The sequence below is a fragment of the Notamacropus eugenii genome, chromosome 5, assembly GCF_028372415.1.
Source record: "Notamacropus eugenii isolate mMacEug1 chromosome 5, mMacEug1.pri_v2, whole genome shotgun sequence".
NCBI classification, from domain to species: Eukaryota; Metazoa; Chordata; class Mammalia; order Diprotodontia; family Macropodidae; genus Notamacropus; species Notamacropus eugenii.
In genome coordinates this window covers 223794779-223820335 of record NC_092876.1, presented here as the reverse complement: position 1 = coordinate 223820335, position 25557 = coordinate 223794779, and the positions used below count along the sequence as shown (strand labels likewise).

General features: G+C 34.0%; 1 protein-coding gene across 2 annotated transcripts in view; it reads left to right on the top strand.

The window, feature by feature from the left end:
* Positions 1–25557, top strand: part of FIGN (fidgetin, microtubule severing factor) — a 183043-nt gene that overhangs the window by 7260 nt on the left and 150226 nt on the right. The gene's annotated exons all lie outside the window — the stretch shown is intronic.

The following is a 25557-nucleotide window of genomic DNA, read 5'->3' as shown; positions in this document are numbered from 1 at the left end:
ATGATAGAAAGCGTTAGGTGAAAAAATTTTATTTTACTTATTGCTACTATATTTCAGGAATAAACTAACATTTCCATCCAATAGCTTACTTTGTTGGAATGACTTTAAAAATTAATTTCCTTTTAAAAAAAAAAAAGCCAGGAGCAATTGTTTCTGCTGGATACATTATACACATGTTTATTCAAATGACTATAGTATTCTACTGAAATCACTGCTAATGATTAATGTTTCTCTTAAAAATTCACAGCTTTAGTAGAATTTACAATGGTATACATTTAAAAATATATTATCTCAGCAAAATATTGTCTGAAATGTCCTGATTATCTTAACATGGTAATACTGGCTTCCATACTCACTCTCCTCAGAATTTCTGCCTTTTCTAGAATATTTGTGATATTATAGTTGGTACTATATTTTTAGAAAAAGAAGATAGCATCTTTTTATTTTAAAAAAATATTTTTCTCTGGTTCAGAGAATGCTCACGAACTAGATGCATGGTGTTTTTTTTTTTGAATGAATGAAAACAATAGTAATCCCCCCTCCAAAAAAAAATTTATATTGTGTACTTATTTTTGCAATTGAATTTTTGTATATGTGGGGAGGGGGGGAAGAGACATTGAAATTCAAAATGGCTAAGCCAGGTAGGCTTGTACAGTATGAATCAGTGACTACTTTTATTTTTGCTAACCTTTTCATTATCCATCTTTTATTAATCGCCATTCTTTAAAATGTTGTTGTATTAATTGTGAGCATTTATTATATGCCAACAATGTGCAAGACATTATGGTAGCTGTCTTGTTTAGTCTTTGGGGATGAGTATTCTATAGTCATCTTACGTACCCCTGTCCCATATATAATAAGTGGAAGCTGAGCAAAAGTATCCATGGTAAAATAGACTATTAGAGCTTATTGACTATTTCCATATGTGTTGAGTGACAACTAAGGTATTTGTTTTCCCTGATATTATTCCTTCCTGGTATATTCTGAAGTGTCAGGTGGATTTTTTGTTTAGGTGTTGTTTTTGAGTAAGTAGCATTTTCTTCAGCTTTTTTTTTCCTTGTTTTGGCTTGCAGCTATACAACTAAAAGCCAAAATTTACACATATATGTATATAGTGATGAATGAAAAGAAAATATTTCCGTGATAATGTTTTGTAATTCAACAGAGACACTTCTCTTGTTTTCCATCCTTCTTCTCTCTCCATATATATATATATATATATATATATATATATATATATATATATATATATATATATAGATAGATAGATAGATAGATAGATAGATAGATAGATAGATAGATAGATAGATAGATATAGATATATAGATATATAGATATATATGTATATATAGATAGATATCTCTCTATCTCTATCTCTCTATATATACATATATATACACCACTTTATCATTAGTGTATATAATCCATTCTAAAATACATATCTTTAGTCTGAAAAAGAAAAACTCTACCCATTCTTACATTATTGAATGACAGTGGAGGAGAACAGGGGAAAACAAAAAAATAATTACTCCATTATAATAGTATCAGTATTGATATTTTGACTGTTGGGAACTGACAGTGCTTCTACGTAAATATGTGGTGACAGCAATGCTTATAGATGAAAAGTAACTGTTCTATGAAGTAACATTAACCTTTCAGTATGTCACATTCAAAGTGTGAACTTAGTTTGTTAGAATCTGGGATGACAATACCTTAACCTTCTTTTCACTACGTGTTGTGCTCTCCCATCCCCCACCTTTATTACTTTTAACTTCCTACGTTGACGTATGGAGAGCAACATTTATAGTGTATGCTTAAAGAGTAAGATTCCGGGTTACTGGGTGATATAAAGTATCACATTTTGTTACCTAAAACAAAATTTTAAATCAACTGGCCTTTTCAAATAAAAACTGAGACATGTTAGAAGATTCAGGAAGGATGTATCTGAATACACTTGAAGTTGCACCATTTATTTTCAAAAGATATTTCTTCCATCACTCATGGATGGCTCTACCATGAAGAGACATATCAAAAGACCACAGAAAAGTAACTCTTATCCTTTTATGTCACCCAGTATTCAGGCACTTAAAAGATTGTTTCAGAGAAGGAACAGAATTGAACCTATTTTGAATCCCTTGTTGTCGGAATTTGTGGGCCACATGCTATATATGGGATCATCTAAGAAAAAAGAAAACCCTCCAACCATTGAACTAACACACACATACATACCTACACTCCATCACACTTTCACTTTATACACAAAAGTTAAAATAAAAAGAACAACTGGAGAGTCGGAAAATACCTACCTGTTAAAATTACTAGTGATTGTGATAGCATACTCTTAGGCTCAGTAATTGATCCTGCAAAGTGGTTCCATGGAGCCTTAAATAGAAAATTGTTTTATGGTACTTTTTAAAGAACAGAAATTCAGACATATTTCTTAAAATTTCTGTTTAATAATAATTCCAACTCCCATTTATACAGGATTTCATAGTTTACAAAGCACTTCCCTCTTAAGAATCCTTTGTATGTGCAATAAAACTTATTTTTTCTTAACTCCCGCCACACACAAAAAAGGAAGAAAAAGAGTGCTGAGACTTGAGCCCCATAATTTCAGATTTACAGTTTGCTTCTCTGTAAACTGAACCATGTATGTTGTATGTTTCAACTAAAAGCACATATTCTGAAAAACATAATCATGGAGTTTCAATGTTCTCTCCCACACAAAGCCTTTACAATTAAGTATTTATGTATGAAAATATTTATTTTTATAAACATTCCAATGAGACATCTGAGATGAGGAAATTTGTATGTTGAGATACCAAATGTGGGTGTGTCCTATTCTCCCAAATGGCCTATTTTTTCCTAATCCTCACCTTGAAATTAAAAATGATATTGTATATTGCTTCTTGTAGTTTTAGGTAATTGAAAAATAAATGCAAGACAGTCAATCCTTTTATTTAATGTTCAGGTCTTTGCAATATAAGCATGATTATGAGAACATTTTGGAGTATAAAAAAAAATCTCTTGAGGTTGAAGCATTTCAATTTTGACTCCATTTTTCAGTGATGTACACGTAGTTGGAAAGATTTTAAAATTGGATTATGATTCTCTTTAACTTAATAGTTATCAGTATTGTTGAATTTAAATTTGTAGATTATCACAAAACATGACTAATCACATTAATATTAAATATTTTAAATATCTTCAACAGTTTCTTCTGCCAACATTTTTCTTAGTTGTGAGGTAGAGTCTTGGAATAATACATATTCTAATTTTTATTATCTAATGTAATATACTCATCTATGCTTTACAAGGATGTATTTTATTTGAAGTTACAGTGTCTGGGAAGCTTTTGGCATTTCTGTACAAGTAATTAGGTTAAAGGGGTTAGAGTTGGAAAATATATCCATTCCTGGAAAATGAAAAATTGTATTCTTGCAAACTGAAAGGAGTATAACACATTTATGACTTTTAAAACTGACTCATAGTACCTTCTTACAAACACTTGATGAAAAACACTTAGGTAACTTCTTAAAGAAGTCTCTAAAGCTATTTTCTTTACTTGCTTAAAAGTAGATATATTAGTACTGATTTTAAGTTAATTTCTCAGAAACCTAGAGTCAATTTTATATCCAGTTGAAGAGTTACAAGTTGAGGGTTTTGTTGGCATATGTTTTTATCAGTGCCCATAGTGTAGTGCAAAGTTTTTCTATAATGATAGATTTTTTTTTCACTGAAGCTTAGCCAACTAGACACGAGGGGAACATTGACATAGTTTAAAGGTGAATGTTGAGATTCAAGTGACCTGAATCCTTGTTAGATAACCTTGAAGACATGGGGGGAAAGGACACTGATTTTGGAATTTTACTTTGAGGTATCCAAAAATCTGTTCTTTCTGCCATCCATAGAGGGGGTTAAAAAAAAGTTCAAGTAGAATGTTGCTTTTTACTGTGAGAACCCAATTCTTCTTATGCTGATTAATTTGATCAAGTGTATTTATTTGTGTTGTATCCGGGAACTTTCATATTCTTAAAAAATAATTAAAATAGTGTTTCTTTTCTTCCTTTTTTCTTTCATTTTGTGCTGAAGGATTTTAAAGATAGTATATGTGGTATACAAGAAGCAATGATTTCCTGATTATAAATAAGACTGACAATTTAAAACATGTGTATATAAACATGTATGGTTATACATATGTGTGTGTGTGTATTTATACACACATATATGTATGTGTTTCCATTAGGATGAAAAGTAACTTTTTCCATGTAAAATGAAATTAATTAGTTCAAGCAAATTGATACAGAGAATTAAAATCTACGTCTTTATGCTGTAATGAATGGACAGTCATTTTACATGTCTGTATTGGACTTGAATATATTCAGGTGAATTTTTCATTGTGTGGTCTCAATTTAATTTTAAACTCTATTTGATAGGACAAGTAAGACACAGCAACATGTTGAGCCTATTTCTTGGTTCACAGTAATTTCATTTCACTTTATTTTATTATGTGTCAAACCCATTTCCAAATAATATAGGATGTATTCTATTTGGAGTTCAAGGGGTAGGAGAGAGGGAATACCTTTAGGAATTCTTAGGAAAAGCTTATCGCTGTAATTTAAGTTCCTGTAATACTTGGAAAACTTTAATTGTGTGCACTGTTTAATATGTTGTACACCATTTTTGTAAACTTCTCAATGAATATTGTGTTTTATGGACAATAGAAAGATTGAACCCAAGTGAATGTCATGAATTAGAAGGCCGTGATGGTGGTAGATGGTGGTATGAAGTTTTTGAAGGGTATATGAGACAGCATATTCCAACAGTTTATTTGTAAAGAGGCTGTGTATCTTTACTACAAGTGTAATTATTTTTCTTCAGAGTCAATCAAACACACCAAGTAGGTTCATTACCCAGAAGAACTGATGACTAGTTAATTGTTATGAGGATATGAGCTTACATACTCTTGATATTTTTTCACATTTTTATATCAATCACTTTTTCTGCTATGAGCCATGTTCTCATGGTAAAAAGTCTTTCTTTTCTATTTTGTACTTTAAAATATTTCCTCTCCTTCCTTCTCACTCTTCTCCCCCTGAATTCTATATAACATTTTGAAGAACTAGCAATTTTCAAATATTTATTTACTAGTAGATCTAAATCTATCTATCTATTTTGATCATCTCCCAAGTCTCATTTCACGTAAGGAAATATAGTATTAAACTCACATGTAGATAATCTGAATTAATTAAGAGGATATTTTGCTATATAAGTGGGGGAGAGATGGGTGATACATGCCATCTACAAAGAGTAATTCTTGACGAGAAGCCACTGTAAATAATAAACTGGGGGAAAATGAATTAAAAGAAAAAGGAAAAAAAGTCCATTTCTTTGAAAGGTCTTTGTGACCATAATCTTCCTATTAAGCTTACATATGAACAACTTTTTGTGCAGATTCATTGCTTATAAGGAATTAATGATTGCTGAATATTTTCTAACACTCAGCACTAAAGTGAGAACTAATTATATTCTATTTTTTTTGAAGCAAAAAAAGAATAAATAAGGTTTTGATGGGGTTTTTCCCAATTATATTTGAGATTAATCTGTTGACATGAGTAAAAGTATCTGTTCTCTCTTCTCATGATCCTGATTTAAAAATATACTTGTCCTTAAATGGTTTTTAACCTTTTCAGTCTCTCCTCTTTCCCCTCCCGCACTGTTCCCAAAAGTATAGTTGTTAAGGCAATAGAGAAGACAGTCATAGAAAAAGTCAACAAAGCTATCTTTCTTGGGAAAGAAAGTTTGTTACAATTGTAGTCACAAAAATTTATTTGTGGTGGAAATAGATGATTCAAGTCCTAGCTTAACCATATTTGATGTGTTGTCGATCCTGCAATAGGATCTTCTGTTGTCCAGAGAACAATTTAAGCAAAAAACGTGTACATTTTGTTATGATAGTAGATGTCATTTTTTTAAAGATAATTCCACCTAGTTTTGAAGGTAGCAATAGCCTAGCTGTATGTGAATTGATAGTCTTTAGAAAATTGTGAACTAAGGCATTTCATATAGTAGACACTGAGTAAACACTTGTTGGTAATGATGAAATCTGCCCACATGGGCAGAGTCTACATAATATACTGGGTTAGTTTGAATTGCTTCTGCCTTCATTAGAGGCTGTTAATATATCAAAAGATTTTTGTTTATTTTCAAAGCTCTTTTATTTAGTTTGGGGAACAAGGAAGTCAACATAAAAACTATTATTTGGTCCCTTCTGGTCCCTATGCAGAAGAGGGGATATTTATTAAATAAATGAACAAATAAGAGTTGATGGACATTACTCAGTTCACTTTATCTCTGAGAGACCATTATCTGTTAGAAAGTATGCATGTATATGTATACATGTATAAATATGCATATTCACATGTACATGTGTGTGTTTAAATTGTGACTTGTCATAATCTTTGATCAAATCATAAGGCTTTTTTTTATTTGCTCACAATTTCTGATTCTCACCGTGAAAATTAAAATGTCAATTCCACTGGCCCAAAAAAAGAAAGAATGAATGACAAGATTTACATCGTTTTGCATTTTGAAAAATGGAATATCCACATTCTATGTTTAATCAATTAATTGCCAACACTTCCCTGAAAAAAAAATTTGTTTTAAATCCTATACCTAGAAGAGAATTCAAGGTCATCGATTATATTCCCCTACGTCCAAGAAGGTCTGTATTCAAACCCTTGTAGAAAAAAAGAAAGGACCTCTTCCCCAAAAACTTTCAGAGAAGATTCTATGCACATCTTTACCAGAGGGGCCCAAATCACTTTGCTTTGATTTGTGTCTTTCATAAATTAAAAATTATATTTTTGTTTCTACAAACACACACACACACACACACACACACACACACACACACACTCTGAAATATAGGATTGACTTTTTGAGGAAATTATCCAAAATATATTTCCCTCTGTATTTAAAAATTCACAAACAGCCCAAAGATGTCAGACAGAGGTTTGTGTGTGTGTGTGTGTGTGTAAGAGATATCACTTTCATTGTCTCTGTAGTTTACAGATGTTTATGGTTGACATTTTTAATTGGCACTTTTTATTCTATATTTGGTATCTGCCAATTTAATTTTTTATTAAGTACTGGATAGTAAACAATTTAACTGGGGTCACTCCCAATAACCTTTCCTTCTATTAGGTTCAATTACTTTACTAGACTGGTTTGTGTGCTTGTGGAAGGGTCAGTTGGTTTCTTTCTTAAATCTGTTATGAGTGCTACAGTAAATAGCTTTGTAGAATTTGATAAGGGAAATGAGGTTTGATCAATTGTTTAAATTATAATGAGTTAGTCAACAGTACCACATAGGGTTCCTATTAAAGAAAGGGTTTGCTTTTCAAACCCCAAGATGTACAGGAGGAAAAGTACTTTGGAATGTTACTTCACTAAGTGACCTGGGGGGTAGAGTTGGGGGTAAGGGAACGCTGTTGTCATCCTTTTACAAACATGATTTTACTAACAAAGCCTATAACCTTTACTGAAAATTTACTTGTTTTTCTTCAATTTTAACACTTCAAAGCTGAAATAGTCCTGGATGTCATCTTACTACTTCATATTGAAATTCAATTTAAGTTTGTATACTCCATGTATAGGAGAAAAATATCCAGTTACTGATAGTTGAACCCAGGCCTCCAGATTCTCACAAAGATATGTTATGAAGTGAGTTATGATAGACAAATTTGGCTTTGATAATTTTAAGAGAATACCATCTATTCAACTTCATATTTGGAGTTCTATTAAGAGTGTTAACAATAAAGAAGGAAAGTGTATTATTTGTTGTTGGCAGAATAAAAAATAGATGACTTTGAAAGAAATATTCCCCACTTCTCTCCATTCCTCAAGGAAAAGGATACTTGGTTTATTTCATAGCATGTATATAGCAAGTCAATTTAAATTGATTCTTTGGTATCCAAACTTTTTTGTTCGTTTGTTTTCTGAAAATCACTGGAACTAATGTAAGAAAAGTCATACTTGGTGAAATGTATGCAGACTTTCATAAAACTGAAAGTATTTTTGGAAAAGATGTCTATTACAATCCAAATTTAAAATATTTATCTCATGGTTAGAAGCTAAGGATGTGTCCCTCAAAGTACACGTTTGTAGATCCTGTGGTTGAAGGGTTTGAAATCTGATGGAGGAAAAATATCCTAGTCAGGGTTTTCACACTGATGGGGACTATTCAGGTATTCTGATAAAGAGGATTCTTCCCATCAAACAGAATTGTGTGATCCACAGCCAGAGTAAAAGGTAAGTTGACAAAATGGTAAGAAAAAAAATTAGTCTACACTACAAACCAACTTCTATCAGTAATTAAATTTAGAATTGGCTACAGTATAACTGACCTTCTTATGTATTCACAATACTAATTATATTATCCCTTTGTGAATGAGCAGATGCAGGGTGATAGCGGGTTATGTTTTGTATTTTTTTTTTTGAGAAAATGTTTCCTTTATACATTTTAGGTCTGTGTCTTACCTCTTCAGTTTTTTCTATGATGTTTATAATAATAGTTTATAACTTTATATGGATGAGAGGCAGTGAGGCATGGTAGCTAGAAAGTCATCCTCAAGAGAGCCAGCAAAACATACTTTCAAGCCCTTCTTCTACTCCTAACTGGTATTCTGAGCAAAGTGCCTAACCCTGCAATGCTTTAGGCCAGTGGGTCAAAATCAATAGACATGGAGACCACTGAACCAAATATCAGGATCCCTGAAGGATGTATTTCAACTTAGAAAACCACATATTGACATAATTATGTTTTTATGTATTTTTTTTGGTTAAAATATTTCCCAATTTATTTTAATCTGGTTCAGTCTGCACTTGAGAGTGTTTGGGTCACATGGGCCACTTTTTTTTTGATACCTCCACTCTAGGATATTCTGCAAGACTCTAAGTTACTGTACTGCATTAGTATGGGGAGTTTTTATTCTAAGTGATGTTATAGGGGCAGTTCTTATTCCTATTTTAAAGTAAAGATAGTTACCATTACTATTTTTACAAATTATATTCACTTTTTAGTTGATCCACTATTTCCCCATCTTTGTGGTATGTGTTGAAGACTGATAAGCTAAATGATACCCCCCCTAAAAAAAATACTGATTATTTTCATGAAGACAGTTAAGTACTTTTCAATTCATTTTTTAAAATAATAGTCAAGTCAATTAATTGCAATCATCTATCCAATTGGGAAGCTCATGTAAAAGTGAACTGATTTAGATTTTATTCTGGGAAGGGGGAGAGGTGGGGTACAGTTCAAACAAGTGAACAAAATCTATATGCCTTTGTGTTAGTTTATTCTTCAGTACCTGGCATGATGGAACAAAATTCAGACTTGATGTCAAGCAGAATCCCAGTTCAAGTTTTGCCTTTAACACATACTAATTTTGTTACCCTGGGTAAATCATGCCCAGGTAACTCTTTAAGATTGGAAGCTACACCATAATTGCTGTGCTGCAATAGGTGAAGGAAATTTCCTTCCATGGAGGGAGTTTCCTCCACTGATGAAATCAACAGCAACTTTCCTCTCATCTCCACCATGATAACAGGATAAAATTTATTTCATATTAGCTGATAATATTGAAATGTTTGATATGCTTTGTGGATACAATATCTTTTCGTTCTTTGTAGATATTATATTTCCTTACTCTGCAGCTTCTGGTTGCTGGAGTTGCTGAAAGTGACTTGCCCAAGGTCACAAAATCAGAATTTGAACTGAGATCCATTTGTTTGACTGTGCATATGCATGTATTTGTATGTGTGTACATGTCTATATATGTATATATGTATGTGTGCATATACTCACACATATCCACAAAGCATACTGGAAATGAAGTTGAAATTAGCTGTGGATATGAAAAGCTTTATTACTAAAACAGCTAAGCTGAAAGTTATAAATTTATAAATTTGATCACTTTTTAAAATTTAAGGTATACTTAAAAGACATACACATACACACCATATATGTATGTATGTGTACGATATATTTATAATTACATATAATTATATATACATATATATTTATAATTGACTAGCCACACCCTCTTTAAAGTTCTGTATTTTTCTGGGATTTAGACAATCCTGATCTCTGCCCTTGAAGAAAAGTAGCATCTTTCAGATTTCATGCAAGTAAAAATGAAGGCCAGTTTTTATTGCAAGATTGATCCTACAAATGTTTCTTTTTAAAGATATTTTTTAATAGAAACAGTAAGGTATAAATCATATAAGCAATTACCTGGACATTGTGGAAATGGGGCTTGGCTTTTTCCGCAGCCCCATATGTTCCTAGATTCCAATAATGGCCCAGCACAGATATTTACAGCTTAATTTTCTGTGCATGTGTACTTTTCCATAAATGATTCCTTTTCCCCATTTTCATGTGGCTGACTGAACCACTTAAAGGAAGAGAGTGATTTCAACTTGAATGATAGCAAACATGAACATATACAATAAGTTGCTACTAAAAACTTTGATCAGTTTTTAAGAGTCCAAATCTTGGAAGATTTTAGTGTAACCAAAGGAACCGGTAAATTGATCTTCAAATGTCAATTTCCTTTCAAGATTAAAAAAAGGAAAACCTCTTATCATCCCTAGACCAGAACAGTTGTTTAGTCTTGTATTGTAGAATAAGGAGTTATACTTGGATGGAGGAGGGAGGGAGGCATATACAGCATTTCATCTTTTGGCATTTGTTAGGATATAGGCTGGTTTGTGTCTTTGTATCCCTACACCCAGTTTTCCCATCTCTTACTTGAAACTAAACAAATTGAAAATTGTGGTTGGTAACCATCTGCTGTGCTGAAATTTTATATACTGCAGTTAAGCTATTTTACAAAACAACTCCAATCTAGTGAATTACACTGTTTCCAGTAAATAGTAACAAGCAGTTTAGAGTTCCTCTGGACAAAGCATCACTTAGAGCTAATGTTTCATTATGCAGTCAGTTGGTTAGGGGAAAAAAATAGGAGACCTCTTTCATTCATTCGCCTCCCCACCCAATGTAAAACAGAGTAATAAACTTGGGAACAATTTTTTTGAATATTTGGAAACTTCGGTGTGTTTTTGTTTCGTTTTGTTTTAGAAATGAGAGTGTTATGAGTAAGCATTTAATATAGGCTTACGCATGGCAAGTTTATAGATACATGTAGATTTCACTTTGTATCAGTTTCCTAACTACTCCTTTTTAAGTACTAGTGGCTCTACCATTAAGTTTTAAATCATTCATTTTATATAAACTGTTGGAAGAATACGTATGATAAAGATCAGATTGAGTAGGTATTCACATTATATCAATAGGCAATTAATTATTCATAGAATTCTTACTGGCATGTGAATGCAACAGTAAGGAAACTCAAGAGTAGTCATAAGTAGTTAACAAAGAAGTTGTTTAAATGGACCAGGTAAAGTAATACAAAGATGATACCTATACTTTTATATTTAGATGAGTCTGAGCATGTAAAGGTATTGCTACATCATGTATGTTTTCTACACACATTTCAACTTTTACTTTTTCGATATTGGGTTTTGACTGTATATCAAAAAAGTTGCTTAAAATGGGCAGTATATTGAGTTCAAAGTACCCATACAGTTCATAAATTCTCCGGTGTCTACTGGATTTTTCATCAGGGAGACTTCCAATAAAAATGATCTATTTTAGAAATAATATTGTTTAGTAGGTTGAAATGTGGTGTAATAAAATTAGACCTTCAGTCTTCTAAAGTTACTACTTAGATGGCACCCTTGGGATGGTAAAATGGCTGTATAAGCAGATGAATCAGACAGTTTCACTGATGGATACATTTGTCAGTCTCTGTTACAGATATAATATATTCTTATATCTGTAATCCTGACACTGTTACATCCAAATGAAATCAACATGAGGTTGTCATCTTTAAGCAAATATGTTAAGTGTTGTCTTTTGTGCTTTGGATTTGAAAGAAAGGGGCCCAAGGGAGCCAGCATCATGCAAATGGAACAAATCCCATTTCTTCTGAGCTGTGCTGTTTTCCCCCTTCATGGCAGCTGGCTGTGTTATCTTTGTGTGTTTCTCTGAGTGCTGACAATTCTTTCAGTGATCTAAGTTAGGGCACATTAGAAAGTGGAAGCAGCTGTCTGTCGCTATACTGAGAGACGTGTTTGCTCTACTGCAAAGATGAAGGACCATGAATCCTTGACACACTCTCCCCCCCTCCCCCTTTTACTTTCCAGCATGATCAACATTCAGACGCACAGATTGTCTGCTTGGACAGTTTTTTGTTCTGACTGACAGCATCTGGCATAGACAAATTTAAAAATACATAGCATGCCATGCTTGGAATTGGAACATCCCCTCTTTATTAATCCTCTCATTTAAACCATTCATTTACATTTCAAGAAAGGTTACAGCTTGATATGGTTGAAACGTTTATTTTAAATGAATAACCTCCTAATGAAATGTCTTGAATGAGTACCAAGCAGCTAGTGTTCATTAAAAATTACACCCGATTAGCACGGCCTTGAAAGCAGGGGAGGTATGGGATTCCTTATTGTTTTAATCCACAATACAATCCAGTGTTTACCTTTCTGGCACAAAGCTAATAGAAATGATGCTTGCATTTGCAACTCTTCTGATATTGACCATACCTATCATCTCACCCTTAAGCCAACAAAACACTTTGTTTTGTTTAATCAGATTTCCTCTCCTCTTCTCCTCATACCATTCCCTCCCCCCAAATATTTTCAAATGTCTTCAACATATAATGCCTGTCTTTCAGCCCTTTCTCCATGCCAAAGTCCCCACCACCCTCCCCCAATACACCAGGAAAAGCTTATGATTCAAGTGGGAGGAAATGATAGAAAATGCTTTTTGATTCGTCCAATTAGAACCACCACCTCACCCCCCTTGACAGGGGATACACATTTATTTGTCTGCATTAATTTTATGATAATAAACAAAGCTGTATAAAATTGCCCTTTTTCTCTGCCCTATCCCCACCCCCACCCCTACTCTTCCTATCCATTCTCATCTCCACAGCCCTTGCTTGAAACACAGACATGCTTGTCTAGCATTTATGTAAAAATATTATGAAAATTGGCCATACCAGTCAGAATGTGGACTTTGAGTCCAGGGGGAAAAATATGCTCCTTTTACCAGACATTTCACACTGTTCATATTCCTAAGGATTTCAGCTATAACTACTTAACTGCAAGAGGGTGCCTGGCTCTTGGGGCTACAGGGGAGGGAGCATGAGGAGAAGGAGAGAGGATGGGAGGTTTGGAATTATAATTAAGAAAATAACTATTCAAGTGCTTGATGGTAAATATATAAAACAAGTGTGCTGGTTAACTTGGGGGAAAATATGCTGTAGCAGAGAAGTTCAATTAACAGTTGTAAGCAGAAGAGGTGATATGTTTCTTCAGTACATATAAGAGGTCACTTGCTTTAGGATAAATTTTGACAAATTTCAGAGAGAAACAGAGGTTGAAATAAAGATGACAACAGATTTCAGCTTCATATCCAAACCATTTTTAAGTTCTGGAATCTAAAGGGGAAAATATGCCACTTATTTTTAGTATGTGGATTGAATTTTTGTGCTTTTCAATGTACTTAACATATATGCGTCAAACTTATTCCATTTAAACCATTTATTTAAACAAACTTTGGAAGTTGATACCATACTCAGATCTAGAGGAACCAAGTAAGCTCTCCAACTCCCCCTGCCCCAATTGTACATTTGGTATAAATGGCATTGTACGACTACATTGACGGGGGAACACATAGAAAAAAAATCTCTTTAAATCTATTTCCAGTTTTCTGATTTGTGCATGTGCTACATTACTGTTCAACATGTTAAGTACAAATCATTCCATTTATGTTACATTCCATTTAGATTTTTTAAATGACTAGTTTTTAAAGGTGGTGACAATATGCATCTGTAAGCAAACTGAGAATAGGTTAGAGTACACAATTCCCTTGTGTAAAAAGCCAGGTTTAGCAGTAATGCTTTTAATCTGGACTCGTAGAGGATTCAGGAGCATCCATAGATCTGCTCCAGTAATTACCATACCCCAAGTGGCACTGGAAGAGACATTTGCCTAAAAACTTGATGTCTTCATTACGCTGTTTACATTTTAATTAGAAACATGAAAATTACTGATTCATACAGACAACTATAGTTTAAGTGGTTTCGTTCACCATTCAATAAATCACAGAAAAGAATCCCACAGTTGGCATAAATAGTTTACTAGGAATCATTCATGGGAATAATGTGTTGGCACCATAAGCTGCTTAAAATATGTTTTTATTTTACCAGAGGTAGAATTTGCATATAAATTAGAGAATGGCATTTTAAGTTGACAGTCATTTATGCAAGATATTATACACATGCAAATCTATATGGGTGTGTGTATTTTGTATTCATATAGATTTTGCAACTTGTGTATATAGAGAGGACCTATGTCTTTGCTTCTCTTTTTAGACAGAAGCATGCTATTTGGAAAATCACATTAAAATGTATGCTGCAGATACTCATGCCACACATAAATTTTTCATCTGTGATACAATATTATAGTGTACTGAGAAAAATGTTTATTTTTCATATGCATGTGGCATGAGTGTGAGTTGGCCTTTTATTCTCTTATGCATTCTCACTCTTTCCTCTCCCGTACATTCTATCCTAACTTTTACATGTACCTGTCAGTGCCACTGCCCTAAAACAACTCCCACTAGGAATGATTGGACTGAAGCAGTGGTGGCTGTCAGTGTCCATTCCTGAGTCAGCAGCATGTCCATTGCCTGAATCCAGCGACAGTCACTCATCCAGTTTTTCCCTCTCCAGGGGGCAACCGTCCTCCTCATCACTGAGGAGAATGACCCTTCTGTCTGGCATGCTCAAGATCCTGAATCTCACCACACTGGTGTGCGAGTTCAAATCCCTACTCCTAAAGGCAGAGCTGGGATTCTAGCTAATGACTCAGAGATACAGAGGGTCAGTGCACTGCTGATCTAAAGTACAGAGCCACTGTGCTGGCTTCGTTGTACATTTTCCCCCCTGTAACGGTTGGCTCCTCTCCCTTATCAAATCCATTATTAGAGATCAATTTTATGCAAAAAAAAAGTTCAATGGCAATAGTCACTAATTTTGCAATTGTTTTCACATATATATACAGATATATTAGAAAATTCCTGTCTTGGGTTAAGGGTAGATATGAAATATTTGTTTCTGGCTCTGTTTTTATTTTTTCATATAACAAAAGTGACTATCAAATAGTTGGAGTTTAGTTTTATTAAGTTAAAAAATTTGGGATGGCTAGGTGATAGGTTAAAAATGCATTTTAAACACTGGGTATATTATTTAAGATGCTCTAAAAATTATATCAATTTAGCTTTTCATCCAAAGGTGTTTTTGTGATTGAAATTCTATATAAATTGAACTAGGTAATGGTAACAATTAGAATGGTAAGAAGTCAGCCTTTTTCTTCTGCTTTGAAATTAGGGTTCCTCATAGTTGCTTCTTGCTAATTGTCCTTAAATGGGAAAAATAGTTTGTCTTTCCTAGTTCATTTTGTTAGTTTCTGAATTTTTAAAGTTTGAAATGTTCGCTTAAGACTGTGAGCTGCCTGACAGTCTCTTGATTTTAGTGAAAAGTTAGTTATGCCATTGACGCAGGTAAAGAAAGCAGAGACTGCTAGAAGCAGCTATTGGGTGCTTTGCATTGACTAGTGAGTCTCTGATGCAATTTAGTTAGCGACATAGACATATGTTCATTTGTTTGGGTTTGAATTGCTTTTTTGGCAGAGTTCTTATTAGGTCTGGGTATTTCCTAGATGTGATTAAACAGAATAGTCTGCATCTGCAAGGACAAAAACATGATGCTGATTCGTACACACTGCAAAATTCTAAGAGTTTTGTGCTGTCTGGTAAATTCAGTCTGCCTCCTGCCATGTGGCCCGAAACTGTTGTGTGGTGAGGAAAGCTGGCTGCTTGCCAGCCATCGACTATGAAATCCTGGGTACCTGAGAGCTTATCAGTTCCTTTGCTTTGTAAAAGAGAAAGTGATGAAAATGTTGGTAAACTGCCATGAAGGTTTAAGGCTGCTGGAACAAGGAGCCGTGTAATCAGATTGGAAAATGGAGCTTGAGATTCTCTGCATGGGAAGCAGCCGTCTATGGACCTAGTGAGACGCTGTGCAAGTGCCGAGCTGACCACGTTGTTAGCAAATCAGCTTGTTTGCTGCAGCAGCAGGGTGGAAAAGACCAGTGCTTGTGATGGTATGTAACGCAGTGCTCTCTCTTGCTTTGCACAATGTAATCAGCTTTCAATTAGTTCACTCTACAATAACCTTCTTAATTTTTTTTTCTTGCTGTTAATACCGTGGACTTTAAGCAATTAACTATGTGAAGTAATCCTTCAAGCAAATCAAAGCAATCCTTTAATTTTATAACCCTGCTGAAAAAGTATCAGGTGGTCCACTGGTCTCCATCAGCTGCTGGGAGATTCCTGGCTCACTGTAGCGTGGAGAGATGCTTTAACCAAGTGATATCTCCAGTCCTCTTCAAAATATCCTAGCAAGGCTGAATCATTCAAACTAAAATTAAAGTTGCAATTAAATAGCCTTAATGAGGAGGAAATTTAAGTTTGCCCTTTTATTTAGATATAGTGATGCCTATACTTTATTTTTCCTGTACCAAGAACATACTATACGCAGAGTGCCGTTTCTCTCTGTCTGTGTGTAGATCTCTCCTTCACAAATCTCTCTTGCCGCTGTTTATTTAGGCATTTCCATACGCCAACTCTCTGAAAGCTGTGAGGACACAGCCACTTGTACTGATAAATCTACCACTTCACCTTTAGTGAACTTGATTCACCAAGGTTTGAAAGAACAAGAATATCATTGCTGATCATGTGTGTGTGGTACTTGTTAATCCTTTAAAGTTAAATTCAGATAATGCAGGGGTAGAGGTGAGAAGGAGGAAAACCCAGGTTTGTATATTTGGAGTAATAATTTAAAATGTGACTTAACTAAAGGAGAGTAGCTTCTGTCATGCTATTGAAACAAAAAGCCTATTGCACTACAAAAAATGAAGCCTGTGACAGCATTTTTTCCACAACTAAAGACTGGTTCTCCTCCCTTCAAAAGATCTTCAGTAAAATGTTGTTGATAGATTCTAATTTGTGCATAATCACATGTTCAGTCAGGTGACTATCTTGAGGTGACACTGAGAACTTTCTAAATAGATATTGGAGAACAGAATAGCAGTGATTATTAGAAGTTATCCCTATTTTTATCTCTTCAGACAGTCTTTTTTCTTACGTTGCCATGCTGTATATGTATGGATGTGCATACAAACGTGTGTACACATCCTTGTCCCGTGGTAGTGCCCATATGAATAAGAACAATGAACACAGTGACATTATCATTGGTGACGGATACCGTTATTGGCTCACTTGAATCCCTCTTCATGTTGTAATTATATGAATTTATCTGACACTGATAAATCACATACTCCTGATGAAGTAAACTTCTCTTGACTTGTTTTTGCCTCCAACAAAATAACTTGTTTATTTATTATAGTAGAATTTTTGGACTTAAAAAGCATTACTTGCTGTAGTAATGTAGTTACCCATGTATATGTGGAAGCTTTTAAAGCTTATAACTGCACTAAGACTTTTGGGACAATGCACAAAAACATTTAATATACATTTTTAATAATTTTTTGTGAAAGGCAATGACATTCTGATTTTCTGTGCTGATTTGGATGTGTCTTGTGTTTCACATTTAAGGTGAATAAAGTTAGATGGAAAATGAAGGCATTTAATGCAATGACCATTTGTCATGATTATTTTATAACTTCATTTTAATGTGTTAGAGGCATTGTATTAATGTTTCCTTCTTGTGTGTTCCATTTTTTTTGTTTTTTAATTTAAAATAGCTATAAAGCAGCATATATCACCTACGTACATCTTATGCTGCAAAGATCCACTTTATATTCTTTTAGAGGACAAACTCCATTAGATATGCACTTACTGTACATTGGATTGTAAATCTTACAATTTAATGGTAATTCAGTGAGCAGTTATTGCTTCTGTGGCCTTTTTTCTTTCTTTTTTGTCCCATCTCACTTGTGAAATAGGGTTACCCTTTACAAGTGTCACATCCATAGATTCATCTTTTGTACTCTCTAGTTGTTCCGAGTGCATCATTCTTTAGAAGAAGAAAAAAATCTAAAGCTGTGGCAGAACCATGTGGTGGGGAAAAGATTGGAGGGAGCGGAGAGAGAAGGAGTTTAGGAAAAGGAGGGAGGGAAGGAAAGAGGAAGGAGGGAGGGAAAAAGAGAGAGAGAAACAGGGAATAGGCAAGAGGGAGGGAGAGGGAAGGAATTTGGGATGAGGAGGGAGGGAAGGAAAGAGGAAGGAGGGAGACAGGGAGAAATGGGGAATAGGCAAGAGGGAGGGAGAGTGAGGGAGAGAGGGAAGAGAGAGAGAGAGAGAGAGAGAGAGAGAGAGAGAGAGAGAGAGAGAGAGAGAGAAAGAGAGAGAGAGTCAGACATAAAAATCTAGCAAAAGAAAGACCAGACATTTTAGTATCAATCTAGTAGAATTTTTAAAAACGAAAGATGCAATTTTCCCTTACCTCTTTCTTAATCAGCTTTCTATAACAAATTGTAATCTGAATTTGAATTCCTGGAAGCAGAAATAGTGTGTTAATGGTGCAAAGTCTTTTTTGCCTTGCTTACACTATTAATACTTTTATCCTTTTCTGATATGAAATACTTTTTGTAGAAACAATATACACATTCATAAAGAAATTATAAAGGGATTCTCCTTTTGAAGATAATGAGTTCTCTTCAGGAACTGCAGGTTACATGGAACACAAATGAGCTCTAAGTGGGGGGATTTAAAGTCCTGCTACAGCATTTAATTTCTTGAGGAAGGAGTTCAGTTCAAGGTTAGCCTGTTATTGTGGCACTGGCAACTACTTCTCTCCTTCCTGTTCTTCTGCCAGCACTTCTGCACAAAAGGCAGGCATTTTTATTTAATACGTAGGGAAGTATTAATCACTGCAGCATTTTCTTACAAAAATTTATCTTATCATATTCATTGTTTCAGTACTCACGACAATAATAGGTGTTTAATTACTCAATAAGAGCCATTTATAGATTCCATTTTTCCTGTATGCTGGACAAATGGTATTGATTTTGTACTTTGAGGCAACATGAAACTGTATTAAACACAATTAGAATTCTAAGCCTGGTAAATGTACATTTGTTATAATAACTGGGCTCTTTCTCTTTTAGAACTTGAAAATCTCATGTTAAACTAAAGGATATATATGTATATAATAGATATATGTGTGTATACGTACATATGTGTACATATACACACAATATGTTATATATGCTTATACATATATATGCTCATATATGTATATAGTATAATTTTAAAAGCAATAAGATTTTCTTTTATTAGCATTGTGGTTAAAAAGGAATGTCTAAGTTTTCCTATCTTTTGGCCAGGATTTTGGCTTTTTATAAAGACTGAAGGGTTTGTAGAAGCCAAAGAGGTATGAAACTGAAGGCTCTTTGAAGTCAGGCAGTGTTGTGCATAGGTGAAGACTGACTCTCCTATGCAATCTTATTTTTAATGTTCTGGATTCTTTTTTTTCCAAATAAGTTTTTATTTCACAGAAAATAGCAATAACACCTGAATGAAATGTTCTTTAACCTACAGCTTGGTTCCACATTACTTCCTTTTAAGGTGATGAGAAAAATCTCACAACTCTTGTCATAAATTAAGCATTTGGTGCTTGTTAAAAGTGAGAGGAAAGCAAACCTTGATTTTAAAAGAAACTATTCTTCAAGGAACATAATATCATAGTTTCCACAAAACTCAGTCTTGCTTTTAAGAAATTGTATTTCCCCATGCATTTTAGTGTTAGGTTAGCTCACCATCAAAATGATAACTTGGAAGGTCTTCCTTGTTGTTAAATGTTTTAAGCTTCCTAAGCTTTCAGAACCATTCCTTATGGGTCAGATAACTTTTCCAAAATGACAAGAAAAGCCAAGGACAGGAACAAGTGTTGCTCAGTTTTCATAATTTATGGTGCTTGCTTCTCTCTTTAATGATAAGCTGCATTTCTAAGTATCAGACTTTCAACCTGATGCTTTTTAGGTCCAATGACTTCTATCATGCATTTCAGCAAGAAAAGAGAAACTGCTTATTTATCCAAATACATAGACCTGATGTATTACATTTGACGTTAGGGCAGTTGTTTCTTTGCTAAAATATTAGAAAACACACCACTATTTTACTAAGTGAACTGTCATACAGAATCATTTTCAGTTATATGGCATAAACCATTTAGAAGTAGAGATTTTTAAAACTTCAGGGAAATCTGTGCAAACATAGTTCATTCTGGGAGAGTTAAGATTAATGGAGGTAATTGTTAGTTTTCCAAATACTCTGTTTATTGAACATCTCATAAATTGTTGTTGTTTGTTTAAACACAGCTGTGTTCTTTTGATTCAAAATTGCCCTGTGGTAACTGGTTAAAGTTGCACAGTAGTGTCAAAAGATATACAATTTAAATTGTAGATACAATTTTGATATTTTTCCCCCATCACAGTAAGGGGTAAGGAAGGGAGAGGGATTAAATTAGATTGAAAATATTCTTTAAAAAGATAAACACACACTGTTTTAAGAAATGCATAGAAGAAACAAGGTCAGTTTTCATTCCAAGAGTGAGAGCCCTATTTCTCTTTGGTAGGAGCTCAATAAGGAATAGCCTTTTTGGAGGCAAGGGATTTCTGTACCTGATACTTAATGAGTTTTGTGATGCCATCACAGGGAGTTTGGTATTAGTTGTACAGTTGGACCATAATCAAAATGTAGTGTGAAAAAATCAGGATATGATTAAGCTGTCACCTCCCTTCAACTTCCTTTACCATACTGAAAGCAGGGTGCCTATATATTCCTTCTCTCAAATCTGGGTCCTACGCTTCCATGCAATGGTTCTGGACTGTATGCTTATGTGTTCCTCAGATAGGTAGCTCTGCGTTTTTTATTGACATCCTAGGCAAGGGATTTAATCTCGACTTCTATCCACGTGAACTCAATCCAGTGAAAAAACACAAATGGAAGAAAAATTCTACTTTCAATCCTAAGAACTCTCTCCTAAATGTCCTTGACCCCCAAGAACCCCTGAAGATCTTCTATTTAAATAGTTATGCAGATGGAATTTTGGAAGCATTTTTGACTGTTACTCTGAGCTGGAAATCTCGTTGGTGCTTTCCAATCTGGGGAGGTTTTTATTTTTGTTTGTTGTTGTTCAACAAAGTCACAATTCCCTCTTCACTCTTCAAAATGCTTTTTCCTTTCTTTCTATCACTGAGCACTTTATTACCCTCCCCCTGACCATAGACTCGAATCCAAAATCAATAGCACAATTAAAAGCTTTTTGACCACTTCTAATAATAATATTTTAATTACAACTGACATGCTATTTCGAAACCTATATCCTTCTTATGACAGTTCAGTTTAGAACCTGCATCGCTTCATTTCAGTAACTTTATTACCATTTGGCTCAGAGATTGCTATTTCGCCTTGGCCACAGATTTCATCAGTTGCCCGTTTCACCTTTGTCCACGTTATACTTGTGAAATGACCTCCTCCTTTAGTGCTTGTCAATAGCAAATAGCTATATTCTGTGTCTAAGCTGAAGCACGCCAAGTGGCTACAACACTTTATTAAATGACTGCATTTGCATTTAATTTTTTGAATTAAAATTTAATTGGAAAGGTCTTAATTACCACTTAATACCAGTTAATTAAGGCATTGGTGAGGGTCAGCTCTATAATGCACATCATTCTGAACTAGTACCTGATTAATAGGTTTGGTGTTATAAAAAGTGCAGCACCAAAGAGTGCTATCAGGGTCAGTGCTTTAATAGCAAGGGAAAGTACAGTTTTTGCTGCAATTTTGTTTAACAATTTGATCCAGATCACAATTTGTGTGATAATCATGGGTAGATTTACCAAAGCTTCTTAGCTGGATGACATCACATGAATTATCTTGGTGAGAATTATTGATGATTAAAATGTGTACAGAGAATACTACTTAAATTGTGCAAAAAAAAATATTAGGTAGCCAAGTAAAATTTTGATTGAAAGGCTTTTGAAATAGAAGCCTTTTTTAAAACAAAAAGCAAAAAACTTTGCCTTTAAAAATCATCACCTCTCAAATTTTTAAAGTACAGAGGGGATCATTCAATTTGTTATATATTCAGAAGGAATGAATTTTCTAGTATTAAAGTATGGTATGTGGGTTTAATTTTTGGGGGGTTATATTAATTTTAATGGTAGGGAAATTGAAAGGGAAAGAGGGAAAAATCACTTATTGCCTTTCTTGCCAGAAATAGTATGCTTTTTCTTCATAAAAAAAAAGAAATCCATAAACATGGCACTATTAATTTGATTGAGGATTATGGAAAAAATAAAGGAAATCTTTCAAGGTTTTGCAGGAAATCTATTTATAAAAAGCTTTCAGTGATCGTGATATATCCCTGTTAAGAGACAAAGCAGTATTATGTGGAGGTAGCATAGGTATCTTTTATTTTTGAAAATTTCAGAGATTAATCACTTTATAAACTAAGAAAAGCACACATGATTTCAAAAAAATTCCATTTGAAACAAATACCAAATTTCTTAATCCCTCCTCTGTTTTTGTTTATTATCAACAGTGTGTTTTTTAATGTGGGGTTACAAGAAAATGGAGTCCGCCTGCACTGTAATAAAAAGAGGCTTAAATTGTCAAAGTATTTTTGACACATAAACATGGTGAACACTCATGCTCTTTTAAAGAAAGGATGATTGAACTTTTCCTTCCAAAAAGCTAGTAAAAACAGTGTATTTTTTTAGTGTTGTTAGACCTTGAGAACAGAGAAGAAACTTTTGGATTTCTCATTTTCCTTAAAATCTCATCTTGGCAACACAGTGAAATCGGAATATTAGTCAAAGTCCTAATTTCTACTTTGTTCCATATGATTAAACTTTTTTATTTTTAGACAATATTGATTTGGGGGGGAAGTTCCACTCAGAGATCTGTGAAGGTTAAAATTCCAATTTTGGATTTTTTTTCCAGAATTCAAATTTTTGGTTAACCTAAAAGGAATCTTTATGGGTGTGGGAGAAAAATAATATCAGGACTGTGACACCTGTTTATATCATATACACTTTAGAATGTTTGTACCTTCATAACAACTAGGAAAGTTGAAGAAAATCAGCAGCTACATCATTTTTTAAAGAACTGTTTCATCTATTAAGAGTTGTTGCAGTTTAAACAAAACTATTAAGTCACAATCCTTTATTTCTCCTATTTTACCATCAGGTATATCTAGGGCAAAGGTTTAACTCATTTATTCTCATGCACATAGTCAGGGACTGCAGTTAATCAGAATCCTCTCCTTAAAAAATGAATCCATTAAGAAATAGTAATAAGTAAAAGTCATCAACACAGAAACATTGAATTGTGTGTACTGATTTGCTCATAGACAAGTTAAACATTAAAGCATGAAGTATAAAATTTGTGTAGCATTTAACAAGTCTTAAAAGAGCATTAAAAGTAACTTATGGGTAATATGCAACACTGATAGAGCTTTTCAGAGCCCCAGAGGATGCTGCAAATGTAATTCAGTATGCTTTCCCTGAACCAGGGATATTTAGGTTGTTTTGTGGAAACAAAAATAAATAGTTTTCAATAAGATTTTCTTGAAGGAATATTAACATACCATTTTATAAGGGAAAGCTGAAAAGATTAATTCTCTGATATTTAAATGTATAGGTATCTGATTCAAAAATGTTTTTGAGAAATTTCATTTTTCTTATTTTAAATGTTTTATTAGGAGTGTATTTGTATTTTTTTAAATCTTCTACTCAGTAGTACATTTCAATGAGTATTTTTGCGAAAATCAAGCATCATTCAAGATAATAGGCTATGTAGTAAGTACAAAGATCAGTCCATTTGGACTTCTGAGTAGCCTTTTAACTCTGCCCAAATCCATTCTCTCATTTACGCTCTATTCTCCTTCATTTGGTTTTTAGATGAGGTGCTGTCAACCTTACACAACTGTTGCTAGGGGAAGTACTTTTTAAATAAGCTTTTAAGTGGTAGAGTAGTAAGAATGAGCCAGTGTGGCTGAGCTAGGAGGAATGGATAGCTAATGTTGGATTGCAGTGAGGATACTGAGGGATCTCATCACCCTGCAAATTTGGGTTTAATTGAGTAAGATGAAATTTACTATAAAGATAAATGTGAAATCTTGCCTCAGGCTTAAGAAATCAACATCACAGATCTGGACAGTGATGGCTTAACTAGACAATATTCACCAGGAAAAAGATCAGGGGATTTTAGTGAACTGCACCATTAGCGTTAGTTCAGAAAGCTAAAGTAACTTTTAGCTGGATTCTGAGAAGCATGTCTTCTCTAGGGAAATTATATGTTTTTTGTACTCTACCTTGGTTCATTCACATCTGGGTTTGGTTCTGGATGCTATGTTGTAAGAAGGGTGCCATTAATCTGGAGTGGATCTAGGGCAGGAAAATTAGAATCATGAAGGGATTTGCGTACCATATATGTATCAGTCAAAGGAACTAGAAATGTTTACTCTGAAGAAGAGAACACATGAAAGAAGGATCACTCTCTTCAGATATTAGGCTGTCAAAGAAGGAAGAATTTTGTCCTAGTTGGCCCAGAAAGGAAAACTAGCAAAAATTGTTGGAAATTGTGAAGAGAAAAATTTAGGCACATTTTCATAATGTAAGGAAAACTGAATGAGTAGATAGTAAGATTCTTCTTGCTAGAGGTTGTGAAGACTGGATGGCCCCTTGGTAGTATCATAGAGAGCATCTTTGTTGAGGTTTGGATTGGGATAGATGGCCTCTCTGACTCCTTCTAATTCTGAGATTCTGTGATTCCGTTATCTTGTTTCCATGTTGATAGGAAAAGGTCTAAGAGAACAGGGAAAACCAATTGTCAGTACAGTAAAGAATTTTGGGAGTTGTAAGAAGCCATCTTATATTGCATGCATCTATTATGAAGGAGTGATGGGAGGAAGAATTTGTATAGATTTAGGTGGTTTGCATGCCATCTTGGAAATTTACTGCTTTAGCAATTCATAACTTCTAGACCCTGTTGAGTCCCATTGAAATTATGACATCCAGACTCTTCTGTTACCTAACAGTGTGAACCTGGAGCAAATTATTTTAACTTCATCAAATCTCAATTTCTTCACCTTTAAGTTAGAGAATTTAGAATAAATAACTTAAAGGTCATCCAACTCTTCTGTGATTCTGACCTATCAGGTTGAGACAAAGTTCTCCAAAGTAATTTAAGAGAGTGGAACATTAGTAAATGAAAACAATTATTATATATATCACTGAAATTTTAGCTGAATACTCAGAGAAAGAGAAGGGATTTGAGTCTTTATTTCTTACCTCCCAACACCCAACAGATGATAAGCA